Here is a 20,943-nt window from a genome sequence, read left to right as displayed (position 1 = left end):
AGTAATTACAAAATGTCTTTAAGTTCTATGAATGAGATAGTGTACTCTCTCCCTATCTCCATTATGCCTGGAGTTTAATAGTCATGATCGGGGTCAAAGAAGAGAGCACATGTGAAACAGTCAACATAAGTCACAGCAATATTTTCTTAGATTCATCTCTTAAGGCAAAAAAATTAAAAGCAAAAATAAACAAATGGGACCTAATCAAACTTAAAAGCTTTTGTACAGCAAAGGAAATCATCAACAAAATGAAAAGAACCTGTGAAATGGAAGAAAATATTTGCAAATGACACAACTGGCAAGGGGTTATTTCCCCAATACATTAACAGCTCATACAATGTGATATCAGAAAACTAAACAACCAAATCAAAAATTGGGTAGAAGACCTAAATAGACATTCCTTGAAAGAAGAAGAGATGGTAAATAAGCACATGAAAAATTTGCTCAACATTGTTAAATTATTAGAGAAATGCCAATCAGAACCATAATGAGGTATTACCTCATACCAGTCAGAATGGCTATCATCAAAAAACCTTCAAAAAACAAATGTTGGAAAGGATGTGGAGAAAGGGATACACTTGTACACTGTTGGTGGGAATGTAAATTGGCGAAGCCATGTGGAAAACAGTATGCTGCTGCTAAGTCGCTTCAGTCGTGTCCGACTCTGTGCGACCCCATAGACAGCAGCCCACCAGGCTCCCCAACCCTGGGACTCTCCAGGCAAGAACACTGGAGTGGGTTGGCATTTCCTTCTCTAATGCATGAAAGTGAAGTCACTCAGTCGTGTCCAACTCTTTGCGACCCCATGGACTGCAGCCTACCAGGCTTCTCCGTCCATGGGATTTTCCAGGCAAGAGTACTGGAGTGGGGTGCCATTGCCTTCTCCGCTACTTAGCCTAGCAGACCTCAAAGTCTTACAATAGTATCTCCAAAATTTCCGTGGAATTGCAGTAAATTTTCCATGATATTTCCTTGTAAACATGTCTAGCCCTTCCAAATTCCCATCCTCCCAGATGGGCAGTTAGAGGTTTTTTCCCGCTCTATGGTAATACATTACCCTGTAAAGTCTTTTTCATAGCACTTAGGGTATTATATGATAACTCTTTGTTTTTTTCTTAGACTTTGAGCACTTTGAAGGCTAGGACTATGAATTAGGCATCTCTCCATGTTCAGATCCCATGTCTGCCATAAAATAGGCAATTGATGCATTGAATTCATATGGAATAAATAAGGTGATAATTGTAAGAATTTGACATTCTCCTTGTGAAGAAAGCATAGGCCAGGATGTCCATTTACTGTTAATATAATCTTATGTCTGGACTCATAGTGATAAAAAGCAAGAAAGGGAAGCAATGATATTTTATAGCAATGATATTTATATACACTTACATAAAATATATTTTATAGTGCCCCTTTAATGATATATAAGACTGGAAGAAAATTAGGAGTTTTTCTCTCTATTGTGTAAGTCAGTTTGGAAAATGTGGATACTTTACAAGTCTTTGACTGCTGGAGCATTTATATGCATATGCAGTCACTGCTCAATCTCCTCAGATAACTTCTTTTTCAAAAAAATTGGAGCTAACTTCTGCAAAAAGCTGATACCATTCTGTCACTCAGACATCTAACACTGTATCAGAGTCACTGCACCATATATCAGCCAGCACACCCAAACTTGTCTGGAGCAACGAACAGTCAGAACAACGGCAGATTTCATTTCAAAACAGCAGTGGAATTAAAGAAGCTTTCACTTATCTCAGGCATTAGATAAAATACTGTTTAGTGTATCATTACTAAGAAAAAGTGAAGTCTTTCTGTGTTGTTTCTGTGTTTTTTTTTTCCCTTTTCTGCTCATATCTTTATTTCTATCATCTATGAAGCTGTAGTCATCACACATAATTTAGGGCAAAAATGTCTCATAACGGCAGATTCAAGGAACTCCTAGAAGTATCCTGAAATTCACATAGTAAAACACACTGGGTTAAAATCTTGTCTTTAGCTCCAGGACTTAGAGGCATAAGTTAGACACTTCTCTATTCTTAAAGTTCAACGGCAAAACATGTTAGGTGTAAATTAAGTGTCAGACAATATGTTGGGTTCCTAGGGGGGTGTTTGGAACAGAAGAGGAATAAGTTGAAATGGCTTTTCTTGAAGGACTCACAGTTTGGTAGTGAAAAAAGACAATATTATACACTATAAGGACGCCCAGAGAGGGCTTTGGGATCCTAGAAGAGGGATGTATATTTTCCTGTATATTCTTTTGCAGTTACATTCATTTTGGGTTTTTTTTAAATCACTTGTAATTCTAGAGTCCTGACTATTATAGTCTTTCAGTCCTGGTAAAACCGAGTCATCATTTGCTACTCCCTGCAACCTATATCATCTCTTCCTGGGATCCATGGTTATGCCCCTAATCTTTGATCTCTGTCCTCCTCTTGGTTTTAGGACAGCTCTCAATACCTACTGTTTTAGGACAGCTCTCAATACCTACTGCCATTGTAAACAGTGCTGCAATGAAATGGAGTACATGTATCTTTAGCAACCTAAGTGTCCCTTGATAGAGGAATGGATAAAGAAGATATGGTACATATATACAATGGAATATTACTCAGCAATTAAATGGAATGAAACTGTGCCATTTGCAAAGATGTAGATGGACCTAGAGAGCATCATACAGAGTGAAGTAAGTCAGAAAGAGAAAAACAAAATCATATATTACCACATACATATGGAATCTAGAAAAATGGTACCAATGAACCTACCTGCAGGACAGGAACAGAGAGCCAGACCTAGAGAAGGGACTGTGGGACAAATTGGAAGAGTAGCACTGACGTGTATACACTGCCATGTGTAAAGCAGACAGCTAGTGGGCAGTTGCGGTATACCAGGGAGCTCAGCTCGGTGCTCTGTGATGACCTAGAGGGGTAGGGTTGGGGTGGGGTGGGAGGGAGGCTTACAAAGAAGGAGATACATGTAGCTGATTCACTTTGTTGTATAGCAGAAACCAACACAGCATTGTAAAGCAATTACAATTAAAAAAAAAATACTGCCAGAATAAAGCTGATATTCCTGGGTTTTGAAACTGGTCATTTGGTTTACCTGGTTCCACACACTTGGATTTTTCACACCAGGTTTTTCCTCTGTCTCTTCATGGGTTGAAACCACAGCAACCCAGTCACAGAATTGGCAAGTTCCTGAATGCAGCTGCCAGGCAAGGGCTTCTGTCTGTTATTTCAAAAGGCCAGTGGATTTATTGTTGTGTCATGGAACTCAAGGGGACACCTAGCCCTCTCTAGTTGCCACTGAAACACACAATTAGGGGAGGTTATGTTCAGTAGAATGGAAATTTAATCAAGCAAATTATTTCATTTACTATTCAATAAGCATTTACTCAGCACTTTCTGGGTGTCAGGCACTGTGCTAGGAATTGGAAATCAAAAATGCTTTTGAAGTGTGCTTTTGATGAAGAATTGGTGCTTTTGAACTGTGTTGTTGGAGAAGACTCTCGAGAGTCCCTTGGACTGCAAGGAGATCAAACCTGTCATTCCTAAAGGACCCCTGGACTGCAATGAGATCAAACCTGTCATTCCTAAAGGAAATCAGTCGTGAATATTCATTGGAAGGACTGATGCTGAAGCTGAAACTCCAATGATGCAAAGAATTGACTCATTGGAAAAGACCCTGATGCCAGGAAAGATTGAAGGCTGGAGAAGGGAAGACAGAGGGATGAGATGGTCGGATGGTATCAATGACTTGATGGACATGAGTTTGAGCAAGCTCTGGGAGTTGGTGATGGACAGGAAAGCCTGGCATGCTACAGTCCATGGGGTCACAAATAGTTGGACACAACTGAGCAAATGAACTGAACTGTCATGAAAGCTAAATAGAGATATTGGGCAGGTAGAGAGCAGATCCAGAGAACTAAAGAAACCTATACAGAAGGGGAACAGTTTGATGGGTCTTAAGAAACAGGACTTCATCAAGGAGTACAGAACAGCCTATTCCAAGGTGTGAGAGTGGAAGAGAAAGAAGTGTGACTTGGGAATGATTTTAGTGTAACTGGGGGAGGAAGAAAGGATTCAAAGTATTGACAAGTTGTGCCTGAGGTCTAAGCGAACTATTCTCCTGCCTGTGCATTTCCTGTTATGTTTTTTCTCTCCTTCCATGGAAGAGAATCTCCACTTCCTCTCTTTCTGCTAGAGACCAGATATTGACTAACTCATTACTCTCTAAATGTAAATTTCAGAATGTTTGGGGAGAAAATGTTACATTCTTGACCATGACCATGGATGCCAAACTTTACTAGGTGGTATCCAAATAGCCTGAAATAATTAATACAATTATTTGCAAGTGAGATCTACCCAGAAATTTATGTTTGAGTCATTAAAACACTTGGTGCATCTGATTCATCATTTTACCACCATACAAAATGGGACCCTGCATCTTGTAAACAACTCTGGTGATGTACTTTACATCGCAAAAGGATCTTGACAGCTTACAGTCATCAAGGAGAGCCTCTGTGTTCTGAAACTGAAATACTTATATGAAGAGTAAGAAGGTGATTCCTACTCTAAGCATGCACACTTTTGGAATTTTAATTTTTCAAGATTGAAGATGAACAATTTGGAGAAAGATGGACTGAGCTAGTGATTCTCAACCTAAGCTAGATGTAGAGAAGAATCACACATGGAACTTGTTAAAAATAAAGGGGGAAGGATCTGGAAGTCAGAATTAAAAAAAAAAAAAATTCCACAGGTGGCTCTTGTGCACAGTCAGGTCTGTAAATTCCAGGGTTGGATGACCTTTCGTGATATGTCTAGTCAGAACACTGTTAGGCAGTTTTCTGGGTGAATAGCTAAATAATGTTAACAAAAAAAAAAAAAGCCCACCTGAATCTAAATAAACAATACAAATGAATGCATAAGCAAAACAGAAACAGACTCACAGATAAAGAAAACAAGTTTTTGGTTGCCAAATGTGAGATGCGGGGAGGAATAAAACAGGAGTATGGGGTTAAAGAATACAAAATTCTATGTATAAAATAGGTAGGCAACAAGGATTTACTGTTCTAGCATAGGGAATTAGACCCATTATCTTGTAATAACCTATAATGGAATATAATCTGCAAAAATACTGAATCACTATGCTCTATCCTAGAAATGAACACAATACTGTAAATCAACTGAACTTCAATTAAAAAATCCCCACCTATTCAAGATTGAATTGTATATAAAGAGAATTGGTTGTTAAAACTTCCCTGGTGGTCCAATGGCTAAAACTCCATGTTTCCAACACAGGGGAGCATCCCTGGTCAGGGAACTAGATCCCACATGCCACCACTAAGAGTTCTCATGCCTCAACTAAAGATCCTGAGTGCCTCAACTAACACCCAGCACAACCAAATAAATTAAAAAAAATTTTTTTAAGAGAGAATTTGTTGGAGTAGAATGCCCAAGTGTTTTTTTTTTTTTTTTTAAATTATGTAAGGTCATTTTAAAAACCATATTTGACCACTATATACATTATATGTAGTTCAGTATAACCAAGCGTGAATCTAGAGTTCACTAGTAGTTTATGTTCCTCCCATTCCTATTAGTAATATACATCTCCCACTTTTGGTCATGGATTCATGACTATTCATCCCCCCAGGCAGACTAAGGTGCTGTTACTTCTCTTGGCGAGAGCAGTAACTTTAAACTGTATAACATCTATGAGAATAAGGGAAGTAAAGATTAACTTCCTGCTGTTGTGAATTTTCACATGGTTGACTGTTTTTTAAAAAGTTGCTGACTGAATGTTAAAGCATTTAACAAAATTTATGAGACCAAACGACTGAGTGTACATGGGTGCACACACATACACATGAGGCTTACGGTAGAAAATCAAATTAAATACAAATGTTAAAATAGCAAAATGTGATATTTGTTCTTTCCCTTACAATGGTTCAAGTGTGTATCTGCTCTAGCAGGGACACAGTTGGTGAGGTCTGGGTTAGTGCCCTACTCCATAGGGAAGGGGGTTAGAGAAAGGAGAAAAGTGTTCTGACAGTCACACCAGAACCAGGTGGCATGAGAGAAGGACATTTTTTTTTAAGGCAGAGGAGGGGCATTGTTATTAGAAAAATAAAAGGTACCTGGCAGATAAAAACAATATAGGTCTCTTACCATTATAAATCAGATTACAATATTGCTTTGTTTTCTCCAGAACTAAAATTTCATCAGGGATACCAAAAAGAGGGCTGCTTCATCTAGCTTTATTTCTGAGCCATTTGAAAATGGAACACAAAGGTTTACATACATTAGCCACTTGGTAAATACCAGAAGAAGAGAAAAGAAGGTGGGTAGACAGGCATTTTCCAGCTTGAAAAAAATTGTGTTGATGTGCTTCAGAGAAGAATATGGTTCCAAATGTATGGTAACTAGATGCAAAAATAATTATAAAACAGTATGGTTTTGTCAGTTAAGTCTTAAGATTTGCATGTGAGATGAAAACGAGTCATTGTTTTGGTTGCTGTCCCAATCAAGTATACTGTTCATATGTGTCAAAGCTGTTTTTATTGAAATAAGCAGAGTCAGGCATTCCACTTTCACTAAGTAACAAATGCCATGAGAAATTACAAGTTGTTATGTGTCATTGGACTAAGCATTTTCTCTTGACACTGTTTCCTAAGGCCAGTGGTTTGTCCAGTAGTAACAATTTATGAACTCAACTGATGACCAAGCCACTAAAGGGCGCCTAACTCCATTTCACTCTTTTCTTCTATTAACTCTCACTTTAATTCTCTGATTTTTTTTTTTTTTTCCCTCATGGTCTCTCCCCATTCTGCACAGTAAAATCCATTCAAAACCTGATTCTCCACTCTTCTCACATTATCAAACTTCTCTAAAGACTTCACTACAATAATTACTTTGCCCCACTTCTCTTTTTCCTTTGTCTTCTTGTCCCTTTTTCCTACAAGTTACTTCCCTATCTCTTGTCAAGATGAATGTCGAGTTGGAGAAGTGAACTGAAAATTGTTTAGAGGAAATGAAAAAAAGATGTTGAGACAGAAAGTAAAATAAAAATAAGAAATGAAAGCCTTAAAGACAGTCCATTGCTTTGCTATAAAAATAGAGACTAATACAGGCCTTGAAGATTGAAATAAATTAGATGGAAAGGGTCACAGTCACTAGCAATTTGCAAGGCTTTTGAGCTATTCCTTTGGACTTTTAAGACTCCTTTCTGAAGGTGTGTAAAGGGCAAGAGAATTCCTCCAGATGTCTAAAGGGATAGAAACTGTCCTGCTTCTTCTTGCATGGCTTGGAAAGCAACCTTATTGCAAAGGCTCTGCAAAATGAGATGTGGGAGGAGCAAAGAAACAGAAAATCAGCTTTGACACAAGAAAAGAACTTGAAAATGGAAAAACTGAAAAGACAAGCACTGAATAAAACATAGTTGCTTTGATGTCACCTGTGGTTCTCTGTGGACAGAGTTTTCACTGAAGGCATAAAGTAAGGAGGTCATGGTGTTAAAGACTCTTTGGTGAAGGGTAAAGGTTTAGGCAGCTGTCTTTAGGGTTCGTTCCATCATTTTGTGAGGTTCACTTTTATTTTTATTAGTGAAAGCAAATATAAGTTACCATCTAAATTTAGACCAGCTGACCAAAGATACTGGTTTCGAGGCTTGGACATCCTACTCTGGCAAATCCAAGGTCTTTGCCTGAAGAAGGGATATTTAGTGAGTCAGGGGAAATAAAGTTTGTTTTAATTTCAGATGCAGTAAACACTAGTCTGAGTGACTTGTACCAGCGGTGATTTCTTTTTTTTTTTTTTTGAATGATAATTTTATTTTATTTTATTTTTTTTTTAAGAGGTAAACTTTCTTTTTTTTTTTTATTATTTTTTTTTAATTTTTTTATTAGTTGGAGGCTAATTACTTCACAACATTTCATTATTAGAGAAATGCAAATCAAAACCACAATGAGGTACCATTACACACCAGTCAGGATGGCTGCTATCCAAAAGTCTACAAGCAATAAATGCTGGAGAGGGTGTGGAGAAAAGGGAACCCTCTTACACTGTTGGTGGGAATGCAAACTAGTCCAGCGGTGATTTCTAATATGATCTCACAAGTGTGAAACGGGGAGAAGACAATGATCAGGCCTTTTAATGACCCAATATAGTAAATGCCTACTTGTCATTCATATTACATATCCATCTCAAGTCAGTAGGCATGTCCTGCCCATTGGAGCCACTTAAGGGCACAGGGTGGTGAGATGCCATCTTGATACATATTTTTATAATCACCAAAGCAAGGAAAGAAGATACAGTAAATCATACACTGACTCTCATTTAAAGTTTCTGCCTGAAAGTGACACGTTACTTCTGCTCATAATAGAAAAGCAAGTCATAGGACCACATGTAACCTCAAAGCAGGAAGAGAAGGGCAATCCTCACACCTGATCACAGAATAGGAAGTTTTGCAAGCAATTCCATTGTTGACCATGCAAAGCAAAAGCCATTTAATGTAATTTAAATGAACTCATGTGAAGAGCACAGGTATAGGACTTACCTATACCTGTGGTAAGGTAAGAGTGACTTACCCTATCGTATTAAATGTATAAGTAGTCACTGACCCTCAACCCAAACTTCAAAGCCTCAACTCTTAGCAAGCTCCTAAGTGTTAGAGAGTAGTTTCTCCTTCTAATGACATATTTCTGCACATTTTTATCTTGGAGTCAGAGGGTACCATTCTTTGGCCTCTAGAGTTAATGCTTCTTTTCCTTTTTTTCCCATCTTCGCCTCAGTCTTATTGATACTGGCATTACCCATTTCTCTTAAGATAAATCTCTCCAGACTTCCCTGGTGGTCCATTGGTTAAGATTCAGTGCTTCCACTGCAGGGAGCACAGGTTCGATTCCTGGATGGGTGGACCAGTATCCCGCATGCCACACGATGCAGCCAGAAAATTAAAAACAAAATCTCTCCTACAGTTGCCTCGTATGTCATCTGGTTTCATGACCCGGGTAAATGTAGTATTCAGCAGACTAATTCCTACTGTGTTGTTCAATCTGAATGTGGGAGACTTCCTAGATTTCCTTCCCTCTCACTCCCTTTTTTCTTCTACCGCATCTTACTCCTTCCTTGAATGAGGTCTTGGGTAAAAATCAAAAATGGTTGAGGGTCTGTTGGCAAAATACTTGAAGTGCTGTTATGCTGCTGCTACTGTTAAGTCACTTCAGTCGTGGCCAACTCTGTGCGACCCCATAGATGGCAGCCCACCAGGCTCCCCTGTCCCTGGGATTCTCCAGGCAAGAACACCGGAGTGGGTTGCCATTGCCTTCTCCAATGCATAAAAGTGAAAAGTGAAAGTGAAGTCGCTCAGTCACGTCTGACTCTTTGCGACCCCATGGACTGCAGCCTACCAGGCTCCTCCGTCCATGGGATTTTCAAGGCAAGAGTACTGGAGTGGGTTTCCATTGCCTTCTCCGAGTGCTGTTATGAGAGGGGGTCAAATCAAGGTATTGCATCTCCCAGCTGCAGCAAAGCCTGGAGTGGTGGAAGTGATGTTATTCTTTGTCTCTGTGAGGTAGTCTTATTAATTTGCATGCATTTGTTCCCTCTTGAAACACTGGGGGAACATTTTTCTGCTTCCTTGTTTCTCCAATTGCAATGTTATAAGGGTTTGTTTTTCTATAGCTTTAAGTTTATGGTATAGGTTTTGGCTCAAATGCAAAACTTTCCTAATCCCTTGAAGTTCCTGAGGGGTCAAAAAACCTGCTGACACCCTGAGAAATGGAGTATTTCCTGCCATATCAGTAAACAAGGATGTCACAGTCATCAGTGATTGCAGCCCTTCAATGCAGGTTCCTGAGCCCTAAATCTTCCCAACCCAGGGATCAAACCCAGGTCTCCTGGGTTTGTGGGTGGATTCTTTTCCAGCTGAGCCACCAGGAAAGCCCAAGAATACTGGAATGGATAGCCTATCGTTTCTCCAGGGGATCTTCCCAACCCAGGAATCGAACCAGAGTCTCCTGCATTGCAGACAGATTCTTCAACAACTGAACTACCAGGGACATCCCTAAAGGCACTCGGGAAGGAGAATACCTGGGAACTAGCAGCCATTAGGACTGCAACTACTCCCTATGGGGAGCCCCAAGGGAGCTCAGGATGTGAAATACACAGGATACTGAGATGCACATGAAAGGAATGATTTCAGTGAACCCAGACTTTTGCGTCTTCCCACACATTGAGGAATACTAAATTCCTTAACTTGGGATATCTGTTTTTCTTTAATTAGCAGTAATCTTTTGATGAAGAGATTACCTGTCCTTTGTTGCAAAATTTCTGTATAATCTGGCTCCTCTCCTCACCTCCTCAGAGCAATTCTCTCAGGGTTACTTGAGAGGCTGTCTCCTAGGCTTGATGTTCTAAAATTTCCCACGGAATAAAACAGAACTCTCAACTTTTAGATTGTGAATATTTTATAAGTTGACTGCACACACACCCAGACACACACACACACATGCACGCACGCACAACTACACAACTTCCTAGGGAGATTCTTTTTATGGCCAGACTGTCACAAAGAACTTCAACCTTCAAATGCTTGCCTGAGGCCTTTCCATTCCTGGGACTGTGACTACTGCCTAAAGCAGGGTAAACAAAGTTCTGGTCTTTTTAACTTTATAGTAGGGGTGTCATAAAGGCTATTTCATGGTTCCCATTTTAGCTATTGTTTTGCTTTGGAGAGAATGCAGAATGGGACTTGGAAAGAATAAGACATCAGCCACACACACTCAAGTACCATCTTCTTAAAATATCTCCTCATAGAAACATTTGCTCTCCCATCTGAAGGGATAATTCTTGATGGGAGAATACATTTTTGTCTATTCCTAGGCTTATTTATGGCTTTGTGATATTCTTTCCTTGGGCTACTTCCTGCCCAAGTTCTCTCCTTTCCGTGATAATACAAAAATAATTATTTTAAGTGACTTTCTTGAACACTTACGGTATGCCAGATTCTGTGTTAAGCACTTTATGCATATTATTTCCTTTACTTCTCCTTACAGGCCCATGTGTAGGTGTTGTTTCAGTTTTATAGATTCCAACTCCAAGATTACCAAAGACTGAGAAAAAGAGTCTGATTTTTTTTCTTGTAGATTCTATTTTTTTACATTATTTATTTTAATTGGAGGCTAATTACTTTACAATATTGTGGTGGTTTTTGCCATACATTGACATGAATCAGCCATGGGTGTATATGTGTCCCCCATCCTGAACCCCTCTCCCACCTCCCTCCCCATCCCATCCCTCTGGGTTGTCCCAGTGCACTGGCTTTGAGTGGCCGCTTTCATGCATCGAACTTGGACTGGTCATCTGTTTCACATATGGTAATATACATGTTTCAGTGCTATTCTCTGAAATCATCCCACCCTCGCCTTCTCCCACAGAGTCCAAAGTCTGTTCTTTACATTTGTGTCTCTTTTGCTGTCTCGTATATTGGGTCATCATTACCATCTTTCTAAATTCCATATATATGCATTAATATACTGTATTGGTGCTTTTCTTTCTGACTTACTTCACTCTGTATAATAGGCTCAAGTTTCATCCACCTCATTAGAACCGATTCAAATATGTTCTTTTTAACAGCTGAGTACTATTCCACTGTGAATATGTACCACAGCTTTCTTATCCATTCATCTGCTGATGGACATCTAGTTGTTTCCATGTCCTAGCTATTGTAAACAGTGCTGCAATGAACATTGGGGTGCACATGTAGGAGAGTCTGGTTTTGAATTGAGGTCTTTCTTACTCAGTTCATATGCTTCATTACATATATAGTTTTGTGACTATCCTTCCTCTGTCCAACTATGGCTCCCAATTCTTTATATTTTCTTACTTAATAATAGTATTGGATGATACTTAAGTGATCTCTATGTGCCCAGCCTTTTAAGAAAAAACAGGAAAAAACAACCAATGGAGAAAAGCCAACAAACAAAGGAAAATCCAATAACCCAATATTAAATAGAAATTTCATACTATAGTTTTATCTGCCAGCCATTCCATTGAGATGGTGACTATTATACGGGGAATGAATCAATTGCCCCTTTGGCTAGTCTCAGTTTCCAGGCTGAGCATGTCTCTACACTGAATGTAGTTTAGACCTTTAACCAAAGTCATTGACTTCATCTGGGGCTCATCAAAGGAAACCCCAATAGGAAAAACACAGGGGGGAAAACTAAACAATGATGTGTATCAGCTTTCAATATGAAACGCAACTAAGGGATTCTTAAAGATAATTTTAATCAGGCTCATTCTTACCTTCCGGGGCATCAGAGCAAGCCATGACACTTTTACCATGATGCACGAAAAATCAGAGAAGGGACATTAAAAGCTATTTGAACAACCCCCTCAAAGTGTAAAGACATAGAAACTCAAGCAGAAGCAGTTAAATGGCATATTCAACAGGAGTGGGATAAGTTACCCCACTGTACCTGTGGGTAGTAGGCAGCTGTTAGGACTAGGACTCCATGCCTGAGTTACAAACTCAGCTCTGTCATTCCCAGTGGTGTGTCTATGGGAAGGAGATTTCATTTTTGTCCTTTCACAGGTATCGAATAAAATAACACCTCTTTTCTTTTTGTTGCTGGTGAGTGAAATAACCCATGTAAATCTGACTTTTAAAATACTAATATAAATATAAAGAATTGTTATTTTATCTGTACCAGGCTGCTTCGGTTACCTTTGCCCTGTCTCTTTTGCTTCCTCTGTCTCTAAATTCTTACCTGTCTACTGTTCGGTGCTTCTTTATCTGTAGTAAACCAATTGTTTTGTAATTTTAGAGTATAAACAGGCTTATGAGAAAGGTCCAGAAGAAGGGTTTGATTGGCTACTTACATTCCATTAGTGTATTCAGTGTCCCATGTGGGAGTGACAGCCGCTTACCTCCCAGTTCAGAGATTTTTGTGCCCACTAAACATGATGGTCAGGAAACCTAGATGTGATTAGTAGTGTCACATATGGGTTAAAATTACAGGTTTTGGCTAAAAACATCCTGGGTGGAGTGAAAGCTCTGAGAATGTCTAGTTTTGTGACTTTCAGCAAATTATTCAATCTTTCTGAGTCATGTTTTCCTCATGTTAAAAGTGGATGGGTCAATGTCAGCTCAACAGTTGTAACAAAGGTACCACTGTAGTGGGAGATGTTGGTGATGGGGAAGTCAGCGCGTGTGGGGGAGCAGGGAATTTACAGGAAATCTCTTTTTCTCAATTTTTCTGTGAACCTAAAACAGTCTAAAACTACATCTTCAAATAATAAAAGATACACAGTTTTTGCTGCCCTTAGTAGGGTTGCTGGGAGAAGGATGTAATGATAACTGTATGTAAAGAGATCATTGTGTTCCTAAAACACAGCTATGAATTCTCTCACACAGCTCTCATCCGTACTTGAGTGTACGGCCCTCCTCTTCAGACTTGGACAAGACTTTGTGACGATCTGGATGGAGAGAATGCAGCAAAGGGGGACAGCGTGGTGTTCAAGCCAAGAATGGAAAAGATCATGCAGCTTTTGCCTGCCTTCTCTTGGGATTCTGAGAATCAACATATGCCAAGGAAAAAGCCTAACTTATGCAAATTCACTATTTGGAGAGACCCCAAAGAATAAAGGGAGAGAGAGATGTGCTCCTGTTGGTCCTTTTGAGTCTTCTAGCTGAGGTACCACCAGGTAAGTGAAGAAGCTCTCAAGAAGACCCCAGCCCTGGGACTTCCCCAGCCATCCAGTAGCAAAGATTTCATGCTCCTAATGCTGGAGCCCAGGTTCCGTTTCTGGTCCGGGAACTAGACCCCACATGCTGGAACTATGAGTTTGCATGTGGCAACTGAGAGTTCACAGGCCAGAGGTAAAATCCCATGTGCTACAACTAAGACCTGCTGCAGCCAAACAAATAAATATTAAAAAAAAAAAAAGCGACCCCAGCCCGAACCTTTGTCTGCCTGCATTTGTCTGAGAGACCCTCAGCATGAACCACCCAAGCCCAGTCAACCCTCAGAACCTTGAGAAATAATAATAATAATAAACTATTGGTGTTTAAGTCTTCATTTTTGTTAACACCCAAGGTATTACTCTGAGTCTGTCTCTGTATCCTTAACTCATTTAACCCTCCCAGATCTGTTATTTTTCCCATTTTACATATTGGGTAGTTCATGTACAGAGAAGTTAAATGCATCAGGTGTGTTTTTTTCTGTGTAACAAATAACCTCAAATCTAGTAACTCAAAAAATAATAATTCTGCTGATCTGGGTCTGGTTGATGTCAGCTGGCCTTATTCATGTATCTGTACTTAGCTGCTGACTCACTGGGGGTGGGAAGTCTGTCATGGCCTCACTCACACTTTCGGCCTTTCACGAGTTATCTGGGGGTACTGGGGTGACTGGACCACGTCATCTCTCATCACTTCACAGGCCAAGTCTGGGGTTGTTCACACGGTGGTGGCAGTTTTCCGGGAGAATGAGTGAAGCATTCAAGGGCTCCTGAGGTCTAACCTCGAGACTGGTACAGTGCCACTTCTGCCATATTTGTTCATTAGAGCAGTTCAGAGTGACAACCCAGAGCCGGGGGCGGGGGGGGGGGTGAGGAAAATAGAATCTGCCTCTTGATGGCAAAGCATTTTTCAAAGGGCAAGGGTATAAGGAGGGAGATTCCTGGGCCATTTTGCAACAGTTGGCCATATTATATAACTCACCCATTGTCACACAGGTTGTAAGTGACAGAGCCAGGATCTGAATTCAGCAGCAGGGCTCCAAAAAGCATATTTTTACTACTCTACCGCCCTACTTCTGAGTATCTGAAATCAATTATTCTTGGTGAAACCACCTGAAAAGACAAGTTGGCCCTATATCAGATTAGGAGCCCAAAGCTATCAGAGTATGTTAGAATAGAGAGTTTGCATCTTTGCTTAACTACTCACCAACTCTTTGTTCTTGGGTAAATTACTCAAACCCCTGGAATATCAGTGTCCTCCAATGAAAAATGATACTTTTTGCAAGATTTAAATAGGATAATAAGGTACATTCAGTTCTACTATAATGCAACATATGCATTTCCTAAAGTCACTGTGCTGTGCAGAAGTACACAAACCACAAACTTACAGGAGAAATGAGGTTAGAAGCACAACACTAAAACACTGGTGAAACACAAAAAAGAGGAGGATACTTTAATGGAAATACTAGAGCAATTTTACATGATAAGTGGTTAAGAAATACATAGATACTACAGTAAATATGGCCCTGTGAAAAGACCTGGAGTTGGCTGTGAAACTGGGTGCCAGAGGGTTGCAGCTTGTGGGTTATGGTGGAGCAGTGGATGGGTTGGGAGTGGTGGTTTAGTACCTAAGCTGTGTCTGACTCTTATGACCCCATGGACTGTAGCCTACCAGACTCCTCTGTCCATGGGATTTTCCAGACAAGAATACTGGAGTGGGTAGCCATTTCCTTCTCCAGGGGATCTTCCCGACCCAGGGATTGAACCCAGGCTCACTGTACTGCAGTCAATCTCCTGCATTGCAGGTGGATTCTTTACGGACCAAGCCACCAGGGAAGCCAGATTGGTGGTGAGGGGGTGTGTGTATCTGAAATTGGAAAGAAAGTTGTGACACTGGATATGGATGAGTTGACTCATGTGGTGAACTGAGGCAGCTGGTAGAGATCTGATCTATGTCCATGTATACACTTTGTATATTCATAGCGGTTGGATTCCATTGAGTTTTTGCTTTGGCCTAGGGGTTCCTGCAGACAAAGTTGTGTATAAGCAAATGAATTCGCAGTATGTTCAAACTGTTCCCTAATATATGGTTCTTAAACAAGTTTAGTGTTTTCAAAACAAGCATTTAAGCAGAATTGACTGTGAAGTTAGCATACATCCAGCACTTATTACCACTCAATAAATATTAATATTAGCTCATTACTGTTAATAATAAGGGCTCACTGAACATAGAAAAAAGGCACACCCTATTCAATGGCATTAATATATGTAAAGGCAGAATATGTGGGTGTCCAGCAAGGAATCTAGAAAAGGGAAGGCCAGTGAACAGGAATTGTCTATGTGTTTCCAGCACTGGCCAGAGAATCCAAGTGTCCTGCCTTCCTGGCAGGTCAATCCCAGTTTGGAGATGGATGGGTCAGCTTTAGTGACACCAGATCTTAAGGTCATCCAACTTCCCCCTCCTGCTCCAATCCATACGTGCCAAGTCTGTGACTACCCACCAAACTTTGGATTATGATTGACCTCCTCATGTCTTTAGCAGGCTGCCTTCTCCTGCTGACATAAATGTTCGGAACCGTTTGGCAGTTACATTTCTTAGTATAAATTGGTAAATTGGCAGTCTGCTTTGTACATCAGTCTCTTGTAAATTCCTGGGGATTAATCAACTACAAGCACACTGACACATTTCATTTTCTGGATCTGCAAAGCTGAGGAGCAGATGCTGGAATGCTGTGACCCTGAGAAGTGACTGCGCCCTGCCAGGCCTGACAGCTGCCTCCCCAGATGACACATTTACCCCTCCTCCAACTGCAAGTGTGCTGGCACGGAACTGCATTGGACCTGAACACACGTGCATGGGAGCAGCTAGAAGGTAGGCGCTGTTTAAGGCTCCATCTCTTGTGGAATTAGGACCATTTTCTTTGTTCATTAGTCATTCATTTCAGTAGCTGGGATCTGAACCTCAAGGCATAGCATCTTTACTTACAAGACTTGGATTTTGGATAGCTGACTTTGAATGAATTTGCACCTGCAAAAACTGATTTTTCTCTTTCTTCAGGGGGTAAATTACCTTAGAAAGAAAAAGAGCATGACATTCAGCTGTCTACTCTATTCCCTATTCATTTTGAACCAAACCTGAACTAACAAAAGCAGGCATGATTAGTGTCATCAAAGACAGAACTTGGAGAGAAATAGACTCTTCTCTTATGTTTTTCATTGCAATACTGTCAGACTTCTAACTCCATGATTGGGTCTGAAGTGCACTATTTTTGAAGATGCTAGGTTTGCAATCTTTTTTATTAGCAGGTGAGAAAACCTGTCGGCTTTACCTATGGATGAACACATACAGTACAAACAAACCGAAAATCTGTACAAAGATGTTTGCAGATATTTGTTATAGTTTGAAGGCAAAGATAATCAGCCAATTAAGTAAACTGGAGCCATGACCGTTCTCTGAAATTTCTTAAAACTTGTAATGTTCAATATATCAATATTTGTCATAAGAATACCTTAATATTTAAACTAATTCATTTTGTATATTCCATTTTTTCTATGGTTGCATGCATTTTCATTATCTTGAAGTATTCACTCAATAACAATGATTTTTTCAACAAACCTTTAGTAAGTGCATTAATTGAATTCTAGGCATCATGTTATGTCCCAAAGATATAACAATTGTGATCATTGACCTCTAGGAGCTTGCTGTTGGCTTGACACAAAGTACAAATCAATGAATGCTTCTATAAATCATTCATTCATGGATTCACAAATCTTTATTGAACACCTAAATGTCAGGAATTATTCTAAACATTGAGAATGCAACAATAAACCCAAGATACAAGGTCCCTGCTTTAGCAAGCTGGCATTGTTGGAGACAGCTAATGAATAAGTGAACAAATAAACAAGATAATTTCAGATGGCCATGAGAGCTATGAATAAAATAAAGTGGGTGAACTGATATAGAATGATGCACTAGAGAGTGTAGCACTTTGCTGGGATCATTAGCAACAGCTTCTCTGAGTAGGTGACATCTGTGCTGAGATATGAATATGAGGAAGTGGCCAGCGGGGAAGATCTGGAAGAGGAGTTTTCCATGCAGGGGAGCTATAATTTCAAAAGCCCTGAGAGGAGAACAAGTTTGGCATGACGCTGTAAGCGAGGCAGCATGGCTGGAGCAGGACTTTGTATGACATGGGGTCCTAGTTGCAGGCAGAGACCTCGAGACCACAGTAAAGCACTGAAGTTTTATCCTAAATGTGATAGGAGCTGCTGTGGTGGGGAGTTGTTGAAAATGGAAATAGCCTGACTCAAGATCATGTTGGCAATTTGTGCAGGGGCTAGATGGAAGTGGGTTGACAAGGTGGTTTTTGCTCTAACCAATGGGGAGATGGGTGAGCACAATCTCTGCAGAGTCGAGTTACAATGTGATCGGTGTGATAATGCTGTATATAAACAGAGCCATGAGAGCACAGATGCAAGTGAGTTTAATTCTGCTTTGAAATGTTGGGACTTCATCAGGAAGGGCTTGTGGACTGCTACATGTGAGACTAAAGCAGGGATTGGAAAATTTCTGTGGAGGATCAAAGGGAAACATTTTAGGCTCTGAGAGATGTTGCTTCAACGAATCGATTTTGTTGTTGAAGCTCAAAAGCAGTCATAGATGATGCGTGTAAATAAACAGGTGTGGCTGTGTTTTAATAAAACTTTATTGACAAAAACAGGCAGCCAATAGATTTGGCCAGTGGGCTGTGGTTTGGCAACCTCTGGGGTAGAGGTTATCATTTCCAGCACTGCTGAGTTTCTTCTTATCCTCCATGTTTTATGCCATTTCTCTCTACTCTCACTCTTCTGGTTTCATTTATATTAACTCTGAGAACCCAGATGTTTTTGCTACCTTATTGAAATAACTTACAGCATCATCAACCATGATGTCCCTCACTGCCCAAAATTTTGCTTAAAGGATTGGCCTGACGGCCTGTGATAATATGGTCTGAAACCTGCCCAGAACTCACATAAGTTTCTTAGTGGAAAGCCAACAGCAGTCTTCATTTCTTAATCACTGCTTTATCTCTTGAGTTCATTTTCTGGTACTGAAACTGATTGATTACAAAGATATTGGAGTCATATTTTATTAGTCACGGTCTTCAGCTCCTATATGCAATCACATATACAGTTCTAGTGGCTCTTTCTCATGAAGTTTTCCATCCAGCTCAACATTAGTATGATCCATAACTCAATATTACCCTCAACATAGGTCATGATTCAACCAGGAAAAAAAAATACTGTAAATATTTAACAGAGTGAATGGGTATCACCAATGATGAAGCTAAAAATCTATATAGGGAGCAGTCAGATAGCTCAGACATCAGCAACAGCAAGAAGCTGCTAGCAGCTGTAGGCAGGGGTCTGGGGTTACTGTAGCCCAAGGACTAAAGTCACCAGTCAGAAAGTAGAATTCCTGTCACTTGGCAGGAGCTGGAGCAATAGAAGAGACATGGTCAATGGCTGAGATGATGCCCAAGATAGTGAAGTAGAGGGAAAAATCACTTGGGTTCTTTCTTTGACTCCACAATCACCTGCCTGTCTTTCCACAGGCCAGGCGTTTGCCAGAAGCCAGCTGACACATGAGCCTGTGAAACAACGTGAGACACAGCAGAGCAGAGAAGGGGAAGGGAGCAGATCCGAGGGACATAAAGACCAAAGTAAGCAAGGGACTTGATAGCCTTTCCTAGATGGAAAGCTAAATGGAAACACACACACACAGAATCAGAGGCAACCATCAGCTGGGCAGAGACAAGAGCAGGGGGCCTGGAATCAGAGGGTTTTCTACTCACAGATACAGGGTAAAGTGTGCTTATCACAGGCAGTTATAATAACAAAAATATGCAGCAGTTGGCCTCACAAACCTAAGTATTTCCAAAATGTACTTAGAAGGACAGTTACCAGAGACGTCTCCTGCCCCCCACCCACCCCACCGCCAGAGGGACTCACCACCAAGATGGAAGGAAGCCCACCTCCTTGCCAGCTTTCCCAGGCCCATTTACTGCCCATCTGTGATGGGAGCTGTTGAAGGAAAAGAGTTTGGAATTTGTCCAACCAGGCACTACGGACAGATTGCCTCAGAGCCAGCAGTGACCCAGAACTTCCTTGTCATTCATAGCTGAAGGCACAGCCTCAGCTGAGTTCAGTCCAGCTGGCCTGGGATATCCTTGCTTGGTGATGGAGAATCTCTCCAAATTAGCAGCTTCAGCTTTCACACTGTAATTTTGTGTAAACATAGCCCTGACACAACCTGGATAAGTGAGAGGGTGATGAAATACGTGTGACATGAGCATTTTCATTCCTAAATCCACCAACAAACAACCCTTCCTCAATCCATAGGGATGCCCCTGGTAGTTATGCCAGAAGCAAGTCCTTGCTGACTTCTTTCACTGCCCAGTGCCCTTCAATACCAGGATCTAGCCCTCCAACCCTTGGGTGATGGCATAAAAGAATGATGTCAGTAAGATCTCAGTGGCTCTCCTGAGGGAACTCCCTCTCAAAGAGGTATCTCTTAAGAAACAAACTCATGGTTCTCTTTCCCAGACCCAGGAAAAAATAGTTTAGTTGCCTGGAAGAGGTCATCAGTGACTCCTGATGACCTGGGAACATGACAAAAGCAGTTGCAGTAGTTTGGTTTATATGCTGAGACATCACTGTCTCCTTCAACCGACTGATGTGGGGACTTCAAAAGGCAAAACAATCATACCTAGGACCCACAACTTCTGGGACCTAGAAAACCGTTGAATTATAAGTGTTTTGGAGGAATCTCAGAAATATTTGGGGAAGGTCAACTCTCTTCTCTGAGTATTTTTAACTAAAGAGCAATGGGGAGTCTTCATAGCAGGAGTTTTATGGGGTTAATGTAAATACATTTGTACTCTTAGCTGGCTGGTGATGGCTGAAACATCTGAGTTTCAGGAATAGTTTCCTAACAGTGAGAGAGGATTCAAGATTGCATTGCCTCTAGTGAAAGTGAATTGAGTGGCTGAAGCCTGGATACTTCTAGTAAGCAGGAATTGCTGAGGGGATTTGAATCCTCAGAATCAAAGGTAAGAGAATTTCTGTATAACATTCTTACTGGGCAGTTCCCCCCCCACACACACCAGTTTTCTTATCTGTCTCTTGGACTTTGCTGTGTTGCTATGAGGCTGCATATCTTTAT

At 40.6% G+C, this 20,943-nt stretch overlaps 1 long non-coding RNA gene across 1 annotated transcript in view; it reads left to right on the top strand.

Annotated features, from left to right (window-relative positions):
- Window positions 1–20,822, top strand: part of LOC122446165 — a 246,805-nt gene extending 225,983 nt beyond the window's left edge. Inside the window, exons 2-5 of the long non-coding RNA XR_006270799.1 lie at window positions 13,414–13,703; window positions 16,448–16,611; window positions 19,334–19,441; window positions 20,666–20,822. This is a non-coding gene — a long non-coding RNA (uncharacterized LOC122446165). The remainder of the gene's footprint in view (window positions 1–13,413; window positions 13,704–16,447; window positions 16,612–19,333; window positions 19,442–20,665) is intronic.
- Window positions 20,823–20,943: the final 121 nt, after the last annotated feature.

Source organism: Cervus canadensis, chromosome 8 (genome assembly GCF_019320065.1).
Source record: "Cervus canadensis isolate Bull #8, Minnesota chromosome 8, ASM1932006v1, whole genome shotgun sequence".
In the NCBI taxonomy this organism is placed as follows: domain Eukaryota; kingdom Metazoa; phylum Chordata; class Mammalia; order Artiodactyla; family Cervidae; genus Cervus; species Cervus canadensis.
This window is presented reverse-complemented; position numbering and strand designations above follow the sequence as displayed.